The sequence below is a fragment of the Balaenoptera musculus genome, chromosome 19 (assembly GCF_009873245.2).
Source record: "Balaenoptera musculus isolate JJ_BM4_2016_0621 chromosome 19, mBalMus1.pri.v3, whole genome shotgun sequence".
Lineage (NCBI taxonomy): Eukaryota > Metazoa > Chordata > Mammalia > Artiodactyla > Balaenopteridae > Balaenoptera > Balaenoptera musculus.
The window spans coordinates 13,331,951-13,347,224 of record NC_045803.1 but is presented as its reverse complement, the minus strand read 5'-3'; the positions used below and the strand labels follow the sequence as shown (position 1 = coordinate 13,347,224).

General features: G+C 54.2%; 1 protein-coding gene across 6 annotated transcripts in view; it reads right to left on the bottom strand.

Annotated features, from left to right (window-relative positions):
• AKT2 (AKT serine/threonine kinase 2) overlaps positions 1-14,856 on the bottom strand; it is a 48,471-nt gene extending 33,615 nt beyond the window's left edge. For 3 of the 6 annotated variants that reach the window (XM_036832701.1, XM_036832695.1, XM_036832702.1), the window contains exon 1: positions 14,685-14,856. The gene's annotated coding sequence lies outside the window, so the exon portion shown is untranslated. Of the gene's footprint in view, positions 1-7,271; positions 7,355-10,832; positions 10,921-14,684 lie in introns of all 6 variants that reach the window. The other 3 variants (XM_036832696.1, XM_036832699.1, XM_036832697.1) reach the window with 3 other exon arrangements.
• Positions 14,857-15,274: the final 418 nt, after the last annotated feature.

Here is a 15,274-nt window from a genome sequence, read left to right as displayed (position 1 = left end):
AGTGACACCCTCATTGGCCTTAGTGCTCCAATCTGTACAATGATCCGGCCGGAGGAGGGACGTGCACCCCAGAGGGGCAGGGCTGGAGTGTTGGTATGTTTAACACAGAAGAAAGCTGAAAGGGAATGAAAATCACCACCCACAGTGGTCAGCTCTGAGCAGGGAAAGGAGCGGTAACTGGAGACGGGTCCCTAAGGGGCAAGGGCAAGGTTTGATGTTTTAAATATCTGCTAAGTACATGGATATCACTGACTTATTCTAGTGTATGTCTTAAACACTCTAGTAAATTTTTTTTTTTAATTTTAGGACTTTTATTTTGGCTGTGCCGTGCAGCACGCGGAATCTTAGTTCCCCGACCATGGATCGAACCTCTCCCCCCTGCACTGGAAGCACAGAGTCTTCACCACTAGACTGACAGGGAAGTCCCTAATTTTAGAACTTTTTATTTCTATCTGCCTCGGAGGTCTTATTTCTCAATGGTTTCCAAACTGTAGCTCCCTCAGAAGCTTCATCTCACCTTGCTGGAGTCATGTCCATTAGAGGTGATTTACAGGATGACACAGGGCCAGGGGGAGAGAGGCCCTCAGATGACTGACTGCCTTGTCCTAGCTGGCAGCCTTGGGAAGGGACTGGGTCCTGGAAAAGGTCCTTCCAAACCTCTTTTCTCATCTGTAAAATTAAGGTCACTGTGGTTCCCGCTACTAGAGGGGTTGTGTGGCCCAGATGAGTGAGCTCCAGGGCTCCTGTCGTCGCCCCTCCTACAATCTGGGACCCTGTGACCACCTGAGTCAGAGGAAACCCCCTCCTCTGCTCAAACCCTCCCAAGTCCCCATCTCACCCAGAGTAAAAGAAGCCAAAGTCCTTTCAGGAGCCCAGGATCCTATTCTGCATCATCTCCCCCCCTTCACCACTCTGAACACTCCATGGCACCAGTGCCTCCAACACACCTGGACCCCCTACCTCGGGGCCCTTGCACATGCTGCCCCCTCAGTCAGAACTGTCTTCTCCAAGTATCCGTGGGGCCCTGCCCCACTTTCTTCAGCCTCAGCTCACATGTCTCTTTCTTCGCGAAGCCTCCATACCCTCCGTGGTCAAGAGGACCTCCCGTTATCCTTGATGAAAGTAAAGCGCTCATCATCACCGGCTCGACTGTACATGTTTACTTGTTTACAAGCTTACTGTCGACCTCTCTCCACTGTGATGTCAGGGCAGGGTAAGGGCAGGGCCTGGCCTGCTCGGGCACTGCAGGACCCGATCCTCACGTTCAGATCCTCAGAACCTTGCGTGGTGCTAGGTCCACAGTGGGCACTTAATAACTATCTGTGGAATGAACATGGGTAAGAGTGAAGCTCTGTGCCCAGAACACGTTCAAAATAAGTTAAATTCCTTTCCTTGCCCCTCGTCAAGTCCTTTTTCTCTCGCCCCCTCTCCCTGACCTGCTTTCCATGCCAGACAGCACAGATGGGATAAGGAGGCAGGAGGGGGAGGCAGAGGCTCTGCATCTCCTGGGGCTGCAGACAATGGGGTGGGGCTCCGCCCTGACCCCCCAGGAGCCTCTGTCACCTGCTCTGTAATCTGCGCCGCACCTACAAGTCCCAGGAGGACTTGCTCAGGAGAGAAATTCAAAGACAATAGGAACCTGTAGTTCGACAGGCAGCGTCTGCCTGTGGGAATGTGGGAGGAAAGGCGCACAGGGCAAGCGAAACGATTCCCTCATTCGCCACCTGCAGCTCTGTGAACTGGACCCGCGTTTTGTGAGGGCACTTTAGCAAAACTGAAAAAGTGGAAAACGCACAAGTCCTTGGAGCAATTACTCTTGCAGAAAACGCTTATGCAGGTGCACACAGGTTCTCAGGCGGGGTTGCTCAACCTCGGTACTAGTGACATTTAGGTAATTCTGGTCATGGGGCTGTTCTGCAAACTGTAAGAGGTTTTAGCAGCATTCCTGGTCTCTACTTGCTAAAACCAACAGCTCAACCTCCCTCGGAGTTCTGACCATCAAAAATGTCTTCAGGGCTTCCCTGGTGGCGCAGTGGTTGAGAATCTGCCTGCCAATGCAGGGGACACGGGTTCGAGCCCTGGTCTGGGAGGATCCCACGTGCCGCGGAGCAACTGGGCCCGTGAGCCACAATTACTGAGCCTGCGCGTCTGGAGCCTGTGCTCCGCAACAAGAGAGGCCGCGATGGTGAGAGGCCTGCGCACCGCGATGAAGAGTGGTCCCCACTTGCCGCAACTAGAGAAAGCCCTCGCACAGAGGCGAAGACTCAACACAGTCATAAATAAATAAATAAATAAAAAAAAAAAAAAAAAAAAAAAATATAAAAAAAAAAAAAAAAAAAAAAAAAAAAAAAAAAAATGTCTTCAGCCGTGACCAGATGTCCCTTGGGGGCAAGGCCATCCCCTTGGTGAGAACCGCTGTTCTGAGAATACTGTTGCTGGAAGAGTGAAACCCAGGAAGCAACCTAAATGCCCACAACAAGGGTCTGGTATCGTCACAACGGTTAATATGATGCCAGTACGAAAGAGGCAATGCCTACGCAGCACCTGGCACACGCCAGGCACACCTAAGTGCTTTGTACATGAGAATTCAACTCTCGCAGAAACCCTATGTGGCAGGCACTCTTTAGCTGACAGTTCTGATTCTTTTTTAATCTCTTCGTATAATTATATTTAAACTTTTTCTTTTTCTTTTTTCTTGGCTGCGCCACACGGATTGCAGGATCTTGGTTCCCCAACCAGGGATTGAACCAAGGCCCCAGGCAGTGAAAGCGCAGAGTCCTAACCACTGGACTGCCAGGGAATTCCCAAGGCACTCTTATTATCATCTCCATTTTTATGAAGAAACTAAGTCACAGGGGTGAAATAACTTGCCCCATCACCTGATCAGGAAGTATGGAGCTGGGCTGGGACCACACGGGCCCAAGTGGCCTGTGGAGTTAAGGCACACCTGGATTCACGTCCCTGCCCGTCAACTTTATAGCCTCCCCAAGTCTCAGTTTTCTCCTCAATGCAATGGGGATGACAGCAGTGCCTCCATCGCAGGCTCATGTGTGGGAAGAGCCCAGCAAAGCACCCAACCCTCGGTGAAGGTCCACCCACCAGACAGAACACGATGCAGGCGTGCCATGCGCTAGAACCAACCTCAACATGACATGCTGACACTGCCTGTCAGCGTTCAGTGTGCTCACGGCACAACAGGACATCGGCCTGATCCCTTTCTGAAGCACAATGTGTATGCACCACATCGCCTCAATTCCGATATGCTTATTTTTTCACAGGCTGACAATACTGAGACTGATGTGCATCTCACAAACCACATATAAACTTCATCTGCAGCATCCTTTTCAGAAAAGCGGTTATGTGATCAACAGTGGATCTTACGGGGAACAGTGTCTTCCACGGGAGGGCACGAGGTGTATGTTAAATGTCATGTGCAGAGAAGGAACTATGCCAAAGAGCCAACAGAGGCAGAATAATGGGAGCAGGAGTGAAGGTGGTCTCGGGAACCAAATGCATTTCAACCTCAGCTCCGCCACTTGCTGTGGAGCAAAAGGTCCAAGGCTGCTGTGAGGATTAAATCAGTTTATCCACATAAAGGCCTTCAAACAGAGCCCAATACGACGACTGCTCAACACCTATCAGGTGTTAGCATTTCCCCAGCAGGTGGAGACATGGGGACCATCACTTCCTACATGACACGCTTCTGTAATGTGAATTTTTACCTACACTGCCTCTTTGGTAAGAAGGCAATATTGAAGACGCTTTTTCTTCTCCCGAGCACTGCATGCTCCCCACAACTGCCCCATCTGTCTACTTGGAGCAGGTAAGACTGGAGGCAGGCTGAAGACGCGGGTGGGCTGCAAACAACACTGGGACAAGAATAAGCACCAGAGCAGACTTCCTTCTCCTCCCTGCCACCAGCCCCACACCGCCCCGCTCTGCCCGCCTTTCAGCACCCACAGAAATCATGTCAAATGTTTGAGTCTGCCTGGCCACAGACCGTAACACTCGAGAGCACCATGTCGCAGCTAGAGGGACCCTCCAAAAACAGCTCTGCTCCGGGATCACGTCACAGGCCCTTATGGAGGCCACAAAGGACCACTTGAGGTGGCCCCTGCCTGTTCTCCAGCCTCATTGGTCAGCATGCTCTCCCTGCCCCTCCACTTTCCCCTTTACTCCTTGCTCTCTCTCTCTCTCTCTCTCCCTCACCCCAGGGCCTTTGCACATGCTAGTCCCCCACCCATCTTCACCTGCCAAATCCTTGTTTCCTCAGGGAAGCCTGCCCTGACTGCCCCCTGCCTCACGAGTCACAGACCTTCAGAGCTCGGTTTTCCTGTCCCCTCACAGCACTTACCACCTCTACCGTGCTCAGTCACTCGTATAATTAATTATCTGGGTAATGGCGCCTCCCACACCAGACTCAGAGCTCCATGAGGCAGAGACAGGGCCTGTCCTGGTCTGCACTGTGTCCCCAGCCCCACCCAGCCAGGGCCAGGCCCAGAGCTTTCATCAATTCAGAGTGGGGGTGGCAAACAGAACCACAGCTTTTGAGCTCAGAGTTCTGCCAAGTGGAGGGGAAACAAAAAAACCTGCATTCACTCATTCCACAAATATGGCACCCTTGCTGTGTCAGCACTGCTCTGGTCACCAGAGTCAGCAGTGACCAAAACAGAACTCCCTGTCCTGGGGGAATTTATTGGGGGGGGGGGGTTTGGACAGGCATTAAAACAAATAATTTAAATAAACAGATAAGTTATACAGTACACCAGAACTGACAAACGTCATGGAGAAAAGAAGCATATAGAGAACTAGCTGTGTGGGAAGTGGGCAAGGGTTTCCAATTTTATAAACGGTGGTCAGAGCAGGGCTCACTGAGACAGTGAAATCTGAGCACAAACCTGAAAGAGATGAGGCAGCCACGTGGAGACCTGGGGGAGAATGGTCCAGGCCAAGGAAGAACAGCACCAAGGTGTGGCCTGCGTGAGACACAAGAGGTGGCGGAGGGGAGCAAGGCACGTGTGGCTACAGAGGAAGCCGGGGACCTGGCTGGGCAGGGCCTGGGAGGCCACTATAAGGGCTGTGGCTAGGATTCCCTGGAGGTCCAGTGGTTAGAACTCGGCACTCTCACTGCCAGGGCCCGGGTCCCTGGTCGGGGAACTAAGATCCTGCAAGCCTCGAGGTGCAGCCAAAACAAAAACAAAAACAAAAACAAAAAACAAAAAACCAACAAAGGGCTGTGGCTATTTCTTGGAGAGAGATGGCAAGTGTCAGCTTGAAGAGGGTGCAGCGTATGGAATCCCCTGGCCCCAGTGAGGCGGGAGCTGTACCCCAGCCTTCTCCTCCAGGAATTGTGCCCAGAAGCCCTATGCACTGGCCTGACACTCCCACCAGCTGGCTCACTTGGAGACCACAAGGACCCATACTTCACAGATGGGGAAAACTGAGGACAGGAAGGCTGGACAGCTAGGACACAGCGGAGGAGACTGGATCACGGCGTCCCAGCCTGAGCCTCTTCCACCTCCCTCCACCCTCACTCCCAAGAAACCGAGCCCCTCCCACACCCCAGTCCGCCCTCCCTTACCATCCTCGATGCCCTGCAGAAGAACAGGGCCGCCCGACACACACACATACACACATACACACACACACACACATACACATACACACACACACACACACACACACACACACACACACACACACACACACACACACACACACACACACACACACACACACACACACACACACACACACACACACACACACACACACACACACCCTTCCGTCTGGCTGAGGGGTTCCTCCCTCACGGGAGCGGCTCCGCACCGCCATCCTCCGCCTGCCTCCCCAGCCGCGCCCTGAGGCAGGGCCTGGTGGTGTGAGACCCCACGTCATCCCTAGGGCACCTTGGAGCAAACAGGCAGGGTCCTAACCAGGGCTAATATTTACTGAGTGCTCACAACGTGCCAGGCCTGGATTCATATTAATAATCCTCACAGCCACCCTGTGAGGTAGACATTATTACTATCCCCATTCTTTGGAAGAGGAAACAGAGACCCAGAGAGAATAAATTGTGTGCTCAAGACCATAACAGCGGGTGAGTGCAGGACATGGCTGATCTAGACAACAGAATTTTCTGTAACGACGGAAATGTGGCTACTGGGGCTAGTCCAACTAAAGAACTAAATTTTCACTTTAATTTTAATTACTTAAAATTTAAATAGCCACACATGGCTAGTGGCTAGCACACTGGAGGTGTAGCTCTACAGAAGCTCTCTTAATGAGGCAGCAGGAGCCTGAAGGCAGGGGCGGGGGCGAGGGTGAGCCAAGTACCACGGATGCTCACAGGCCCGAGGGCTGGATCATCCCGGCCTGCCGAGGAGATGCTCCCACGCTACACCATCACTCCCGAGCCACGACCCTGACCTGCTCACCCCAGAGAGCTGGAACAGGGCTCCGAGGCCCAAACCCACACCTGGAGTCCCGCTGCTCAAATCCTGACTTCCACTTCCAGGCTGCAAGGGACGCTTCTCTGAAGGTCAGCATCCTCGCTCTATAACATTTGATCTTAATACCAACCAGACCAAGCGTTTATTATGTTATTTCAAAAGATGCCTTTTTTGACAACCCAGGGTCGTCGTGGGGACCCAATGAAACGTGCTTCCAGCACAGTTGGGGGTGAGGCCGGCGCTTTGGAAGACGGGCAGCAATTACATAAAGGTGAATTCCAAAGTCAAGGGCCAGCCTGAGCCTCAGTTAGCCAAAGCTATGGAAGTGGCAGCTATGTTAATACTGTCACTAGCTGGTTAAAAGGAATTATCCAGATGATTCATGACATGCCCACATTAACTTTTTAAAAAATATCATATAAATGAAAACACACAGCTAGAAAGAAAGCAGACAACTCGCAGACACCACCCCAAAACACATGCTCAACACCCTAACCGGCCACCCCCCACCTAGGTCTCTGGACACCAGTTTGAGAAGCACGGCCCTAGGGGACCCCAGACCTGCCCGAACAACCTGGGTCCTGCCACCCTCCGCTCCCTCCCTCTCCCCCAGCTCCACCAAGTGGCCTACTCTCAGTAGCACCACCACATCAAGGTACCTCCCACCTCAGGGCCTTTACCCAGACTCTACCCTGCCTGGCCCAGTTCCTGAATGCCTCACCTCAGGAGACTTCCCCAACGCACCCCGCCCCCCCCGCCCACCATGGCCAGCTTAGATCTCTGTTCCCTTCCTCGGAGCACCAGTAAGGCAAACATTACCTCGTGGCGTCCTCCTCTAGACTAGGTGCTGTTCCTGGTGTCCAGAACTACACGTGGCACAAAGTAGGTACTCAGTAAATTATCTGGTGAGAGAATGGAATATACAAATGACCAGAAACAGCCAAAGCTGGCTCCAGAAGCCATTCAGGAATCAGTGCCTTCCACCCTCATCCCTTCCCCCTGGCCTCTGGGGAAGGATGGAGCTGGCCAAGGTCAGGGCTCCACGGGCATGAGAGGCAGCCGCAACCCCTCTCCCAAGCAGGCATCAAGTGGATCTAACTCACTCATTTCCAGGACAACTGAGGCTTACCTTGTGCCAGCTCTGTCTAGAAGAAGAGAAAGCAAAAAAGAACAGCAGTAACAATCCCAGAAAGAGTGGCCATGGCATTGGTCAGAGACAGAAGAGCCAGTCTTAAAAAGGCAGACTTGACCCCAGATAGAGCTGGGTTCAAATTTCATGTCTGTCACCTATTAAAACTTTAACTTTGGGTAAATCCAATGACCTCCCGGGTCTTCATCTGGGGAGAAGAGCTGCACCGAGCTCCCAGGTCGTGGTGGGAAGCAGGCATGTAAAGCCCTGGAGCAGTGCCTGGCACAGAGAGCCCACTCTGCCAGCTCTCAGCAAAACACGGGCATTCTATGCAGCGCTCTGCACCTCAATTTCCTCTCCACAAAATGGGGTGACTGCTGCCTACCTCAGGGCAGACTTGCCGTGTGTCTGAAAGAGCACGCCCGGAGTGCTCACAGCGTCTGGCCGAGCCCCTGCTCGGCGATGGGCGTGATGAATATTCCTGTCCGGTGCCCTCCCCAGTGGGAACCTCAGCTAATTGGCCTGCCACTCCTTCCCTGCCAACCAATAAGCCCAGGCTGGCCACATCCAGAGCCCCTTCTCTGCTCTCAGGTGCCCAGCCTGACAACCTCCAGCAACAGCAGCTCAGAGCCATTGAGCACCTTCTCTGGAGGCCCCATGCCACGTACTTTCTGACACGTTAGCTCCCTGAATCCTCCCTACAGCCCCTCTCGGCAGGGATGTGCCGTCAGCTGAGCAAAATGCATCTCCGAGGGATGAAATCAGGCCCCCACCGTTGCATGGCAACCAAGACAGGAGCCAGGAGCAGGGTTCACACCCAGGTTGGCTGCCCCCAGCCCGGACCACTACACAGAGGATGAACACCTTGAAACCAGGCTGCAGAGGCCTGGGGAGGGGGGCAAAGGAGCGGCAGCCACCCCAGCCCGTTTGGAAAGGGCCCACAAGGTGGCAAACCAAGGCAGCCTTGGATTTCTGGCCTCACCCTTAGAATCAACATCTGCGGAAGAGCTTCCTGGGCAGGACAGCTGGGCCTGAGGAACTTCCTGCAGGAACCTCTGACATGTAGTCTCTCCTCGGCCAGCCCTGGCTTGCTGTCCCTTGTTCCCGCACCCAGGACAGCCGGGACCTGACGTGGGTGCCGAGTTGGCAGCAGGTCCTGCCCCCAAGGGGCCAGGCTGAGCTCCCACTCCACCACCCCTCCCACCCCTGTTCCCTCCCTCCCTCCCTCCTACCCTCCTGGTCCCGCTCCCAGGGCTGTCTCCCCAAGCTGGGCCTCTTGCTGCTTGGCTGGTTGTCCAGAAGAGCCTGCCACGGAACCACCCCACCGTGCAGCCCAGAGGCCTGGTGGTTGAGAGCCTTCCACTGAGAGCTCTTGGGAAGTTGAAGAGAGGCCCAGGGAGGGGTGTCCCTGGGTCCCCCAGAGGCCTGGAGATCAACTGAGAAAAATACTCCTTTCCATCCCCCCCATCCCAAGGGATTTCTGGAGGCCCAAGGATGTTTGCTCTGAGGGGCTCTGCTCCTTCCGGGAAGATACTCCAGATTGAGCCTGGGACAGCCCCAGGCTCCTGCTTACTGCGCTAAGCCTTAAGTTCCGGGCTCAGGTGTGGGATTAGAAGTCCATGGTTACCAAGCGCCTTCCTGGGCTGGGGGGACTCTGGAGCCACTCTGCCCAAATACAAAGCCTGTCAGTGTTGGGGGACCCTGCACAGATTACCAAGGCTCTCCAGGCCTCATTTCTCACCCCTGGGAGGTGGGAACCACAGCTGATTCCTCCTCGGTCTGAGGGGTTTTCACTCAAGTCTCCCATGGCTCTTCACTGCACACCAGTCCTACCTACAGGTCACCTCCCCAGGGAGGCCCTCCCTGATCATTCCAGCTAAAACATAACGTCCCCACTCTCTCTTTCCCCTGTCCCCCATTCATTTGGCCTTTGAAACGTTCATCACAACCTGATGTCCTATTATTAGTTTGTTTGCTGGGTACTTGCCTCCAGTAGAAGGTAGGCCCATAAGGCCCAGTCTTCCAAGTTCTAGAGCAGTGCCAGGAATGTTGCAGGCCCTCAGGCCATAAGCTGAGTGGAAGGCAGAATCAGCAAGTACAGTTTTTAGCAGGTATTACTGTTGTTCTGTGCTGTTATCTGATATTAGCTGTTTGGTTGAGGAGGGGTGGGCAGAAAATTAGCCCACTGAGCCTCCCCCATCTGTCCCTAAAGGGAAAAGCCATGGGCCCTGGGAAACACGGTGTGAAAACCACAGAGGAGGGAGGCAACCAAAAAGGCCTTCGCTCTTTCTACGGCAGAGATTCTACTCAAGGGGGAAGTGGGAGGCATGTGAAACTCCCTGCCCGGCTCTAAAATCTACCCCCACCCCAGGCAGAAGCCTGAGAACCTCTCATATGGCAAAAGGCATCTTCTAAAACCCTAAATCTGACCAAGCTGCTCTTCAAGATGGTCTACAAGGCTCTGAGTGACCCTGCCTGCCCTCAGCCCCTGGCCTGCCGCCCACCCGCTCCTCGCCTCACCCTGCAGGGCCACACGGGCCTCTGTGCAGCCTGTCCCTGCACCTCACTGAGCTCAGTCCTCCCTGCAATTTTTTCACTGTGGTTCCCCCCACACCCCAAGGCTGTTCCTTCTCAGGTCACCTTGTCAATCTGAGATCAGCTCAGAGGCCTTGCTGACAGCCCATCGCACCTGATTTTAATTGCCAAGCACCTCCCTTTAACCTGCCCCTTGTTTATTCAGCAGGTTTAGGGTTTGTCTCCCTCAGCTCCATGGGGGTAGGGCCTTTGTTAAGTGCCCCGCTGTATCCCCAGCACCTGAAGCAATGCCAGGCACAGAACAGGTGTTCAATAAATGGTGACGGATGAATGAAAACCTTTCCTCAGCTCTGCAATGCCTTCGGGATCAAAGCCACACTTCCTGCCAGGCCCACGAGGCTGTGAGAGGTCTGGCCCCGACTCCCACAAGCACTGCTGCTACCCTCCCTGGTGGAGACCACCCTTCTGCCTCTCGGCCTTCAAAAGGACTGTTCTCACCCAGGTCAAGGCCGCTACCACCACTCCTGGGAGCTATGGTGGAGAGTCAATAAAAGCACAAGTAGGAAAAGGGTTTAGCAGAGTATGACATCTGGAAAGGAGCTAGAATTTCGACCTCGGAGGAGGGGCTCCGGGCAGCAACTGTGTAGGAGAGGGCGGGGACCTGGGGGCTGCATTTGCCCCACCCCTCAAGCCTCCAGAACCTCCTGTTTCCTCACCTGGAAAATGGAGATGCTAATTTCAGTCCTGCCTTCCTCCTGGTGTTACCTGACAAGGCTCTGTAACCTGGGAAGGGCCTTCAAAATCCTAGCGGAAGTAATAAGAATTACAATTGTTAAGATATCCTGAGGGCTCACCCTGTGCCAAGCGCGCTTCTTAAATAGTGATAACAGGAAACGTTTACTGCAGGCTTACTGTTACACCTGCACAGTTATAAGTGCTCTCCAGAAATTAACCCGTTTAACCTTCAGAACAACCTATCAGGAGGGAATTATCATCATCCCATGACACAAATGATGAAATGAGCTCAGAAGAATTGAGAACCTGCTCAGAGTCACACAGGCAGCAAATGGTAGGGCTGGATTTGAAGCACTGAAGCACTTCAGTACAGCTCTTTAGAGAGTTTAGAAACCAGGACAGCAGACTCCTGGATCCTGGCTGGGCCAGGCTGGGGGGCTGGATTCCAGGATGATGCCTGAGAGGACTGAGGGTGGGGGTGGTGGGTTAGGATCGATGCCCTCAGACTGCCACCAGAGCATTTATTCAGAGCCAGGCACCGTTCTAGGAGCTTCTCTTGGATTCCTTCATTTAATCCTCATGAAAGCCTGAGGGGGATGTCATTCTGAGCCCATTGCACGGAGGTGAACACTGTGGCCCCAGGTCACACAACTAGAACGTGAAAGCACCAGAACTTGCACACATGCCCACTACACCATCCTTGTGCAGGGACCTCAAACATGGGTCCCCTGGTAGCTGTGTCACCCCCTACATGTCTCTCCTGCTGTTTCCTCCCGGCTCCCAGCAGACATTCTGCCCCAGGTTAAAAGATGCCCTGGCTCAACTCTGAGGACGGAACAAGTTTCATCAGCAAGCCCAGAAACTGCTAGACTGGCTGCCGGCAGAGGTGCTCATGGCAGCCCTAGGTTCCAAGGGTGAGGGGAAGGAAATGCCCAAGGGTGCAGCTGGCAGGGTCTAGGGCAGGAGCTTTGAGGTGACAGAGACCCTCTCCAGCTTTGGGACCATGAACAAAGAATTCATTCAAACCCCAGTCTGGCCCCCAAGCGTCTGACAGACCTAGAACGAAGCAATTCCTCCTCTGAGCCCCAATTTCTGACTCTGAAAAATGGACAGAAACACCATATCCACCCCTGGATTCAACTAAACCACTGTTCCAGTTACCTGTTGACAAGCAGTTTACCTGATGCCAAACCAGGCCAGGGGTTCACATCCCAGCTCTACCACTTCCAACTTTGAGATGTCGGGCGAATCATTTCACTTCATAGCAAGTGTCTTGGTTTCCTCATCTGTAAAATGGGTATCACACTGCTACCTAACTCATAGGAGTCTATAAAACAGGCATAACCATACCTACCCCATGGGTGTGTTTTGAGATTTAAATGAGGTCATGGGGTACTTCCCTGGTGGCGCAGTGGTTAAGAATCCGCCTGCCAATGCAGGGGACATGGGTTCAAGCCCTGGTCTGGGAAGATCCCACATGCCTCGGAGCAACTAATCCCGTGCGCCACAACTACTGAGCCTGCATTCTAGAGCCCGCGAGCCACAACCATTGAGCCTGCGTGCCACAACTACCGAAGCCCGCACACCTAGAGCCCATGCTCCTCAACAAGAGAAACCACCGCAATGAGAAGCCCACGTGCCACAACAAAGAGTAGCCCCCGCTTGCCGCAACTAGAGAAAGCCAGTGCGTAGCAACGAAGACCCAATGCAACCAAAAATAAATAAATAAATAAATAAATAAATAAAATAAAAATAAATGAGGTCATGTGTGTAAAAGGCCTGTCACATGCCTGACATAGGGTGAATGTTCAATAAAATTCACTAGCTCTGGAAATGATCTGCCACTCTGTGCCTCAGTTTCCCCTTCTAAAATGGAGATCATGACAACAGTACACAAAGCTCTAGGCTGGGGGCATTCTGCAAGTTAATCCACATGAAGCATTCTGAACAGTGTATGGCACACAGAATGCACTCAATAAATATCAGCCATTGGTCTCAAGATTATTGTTTTTACTACTGCTGTTAATCCCATCAGGCAAACCCTCTAAAAGCTGGCAGATCAGAGAAAGAACCCCTGGTGCAGAGAAATTCTACAGAGCCACCGTGGCCTCACAGAGACTCAGGGACTGTTCTCTCCAGCAACCACAACCCATGGAAGTCAGTTAGCTTGGAAGCTGATGATGTGGACCAGAGCGACTGTCTGCCCCCTTTGACCACATCACCAGCCCACATTAGCTGGGTCAATCAGGGATTATGGCCAGCCCTCTGGGAACTCCAGACCCAGGACAAAGGTTACGGAGCAAGCCAAGGTCACAGGCTGGCCTGAGGAGCCAAGCTCCCACCCAGCAACCACAGTGAGAAACCAGATTCGTGGGGGATTTGGCCGCCCCAAGTCCTTCGGAGCAGCCTTCCTTCCTGGGTCAGTGTGGGGCAGGGGCACCGCCACCAAGTCCCCTTGGCCTATGCAGAGAGGAACAGCTGGGAAAACAGCACTCAGCCTCATTGCCGCCTAACGGTGAAGCCAACTGTTATCGCCTGGTGGGGAGCGTAAACATGATGGGCGTCTGGACCAAGGAGACACAAACATGTGTCTGGCCTCATGGCCAGGATGGAGGGGCCTGGGGTGGTGCCTGGCCCCTTGGCACCCACCACCAACCACTCTCAGGCCAGAGCTTCTGATGCTTCTCTGACAGAGGAAGAGTAAACAAGGTTCAAGGACAGACCATGGAAGACCTAATTACACCCAGGCCTCTTGCTGAGCCCCAGTGCCTTCCAAATGAGAGGAAAGGGGTGCTCAGAATTCCAAGGATAAAAATGTCCCAGCCACCCTCCCCTCGGGGAGAAGTGTCCCTCAAAGCACTCCTTCCTCCCAAGTCTTAAGCAGGTCCAGGGACACAGATCCTCAAATCCAAGCTCCATACCCCCTCCCCTCCCTAATATGGAGCCGAAAGCTCAGAAAACAAGCGGCTTCTAAAACGTCTCCCCCCAACACCCCAGCCAAAACCATGGGAAGAATCTGCCACAGAGGTGTCCCAACACACCTTAAAATAAGGTTTAATAACATGAAAAGGTTCTAGGGTAGACAGCAGTCCCACTGACCATCCAGTTCCCCCCAAAGTCAATAAGAAGTTCAATAAAGGGTGATTCCCCCTCCAGCTCAGCGTAAACCCCCCAAGCTCCATCCACCAAACACAGGAGGCAGAACCCCCTCCTCATCGCTCGGCATTACAGCGCTCCCAAAGTACTCCCTTGAACACCCACTCGGGCCCGTCCCCCCGCCCAGCGCGGTCCCTCAAAATTATAAACATCACATCGCGGCTCTACGTTCTAAGGATGGCTCCCCCCAGGACCTCAGTGGTACAACCCAAAGGGCGCTACCCGGGCCACACTAGGTACAGTTCCCTCCCCAGAAGCCCCTACCTCTCTAAGCACACTCTAGGAACTATTTCCACAGCCCCCTACACTTGCTAAGACGCGCCCCCTCAAAGGCTTAGCCCTCGCACACCAGGCGGGCTCCCCCCTCCCAGCCCACTGGCTCAACCCCAGCCCAGCACGCAGGGGTCTGCGCCTCCAGCCCTTCAGTGGTTCGGTCCCCACACTTTGATATGCGCCCCCTGCAGCTTCAGTGGTTCAGCCCGCCGCCCCCGCCCCCTCGGGGCTAGTCCAACCGCCCCCGCGCAGCCTCCCCAACTCAATCCCGGAAGGGGGGGGCTCAAGGACTACGGTCCCCGCCCAGTGGGCACCGGTGGTACGGCCCAGCGCGGCTTTGCTGGGGGTCCGGACGCGACCATCGCGGGGGGGGGGCGCTTGGGGACACGCGCTGGCGCACTCACCTGTCACCGGCGGCCGCCCAGCCTCTCTGGCGGGGTTCTACTCCTGCCCATCGCCACGCTACGCTTGATTCCGCTCCTTGTGTTTCCTGGCGGCGGCGGCGGCGGCAGCACCAGCAGCAACGCCTTAGCGTAGCCAGGCCCAACGGCTCGCGCGGCGCGGCCCCCCCGCCCCCTCCCCCCAGCCCCCGCTTACCGCCCCCTCCCACCCTCTGGACGGAAATACCGCCTTCTCCCGCCACAAACAGGAACTGACGCGAGAGAAGGAGAGAGGGACTCGAAGAGCGCTAGAGCGCAAGCGCAAGGAAGGGCCGGTGGCCGACTCAGAGAAGGGCGCCTGCGTACATTAGGCAAGCTTGAGCCGGTGTGGGCAAGGGATGTGCCTCGCGCAGGCGCCGGACGGGAAAAAAAAAAAAAGAAGATTGCGCAGGCTCAGTAAGACTCTGACTCCCGCTTTCCCCGGAGGCTAGCCGCGATGATATTTCCCGGCAGCCCCTGGTCCTTATTTACATGCGCTTTGATCTGGTTTTACTCCGCTCTCGCCTTTAGTTCAGGCTTGGAGGCTCTAAAAGAACCTTGGAGCAGGCGTTAGG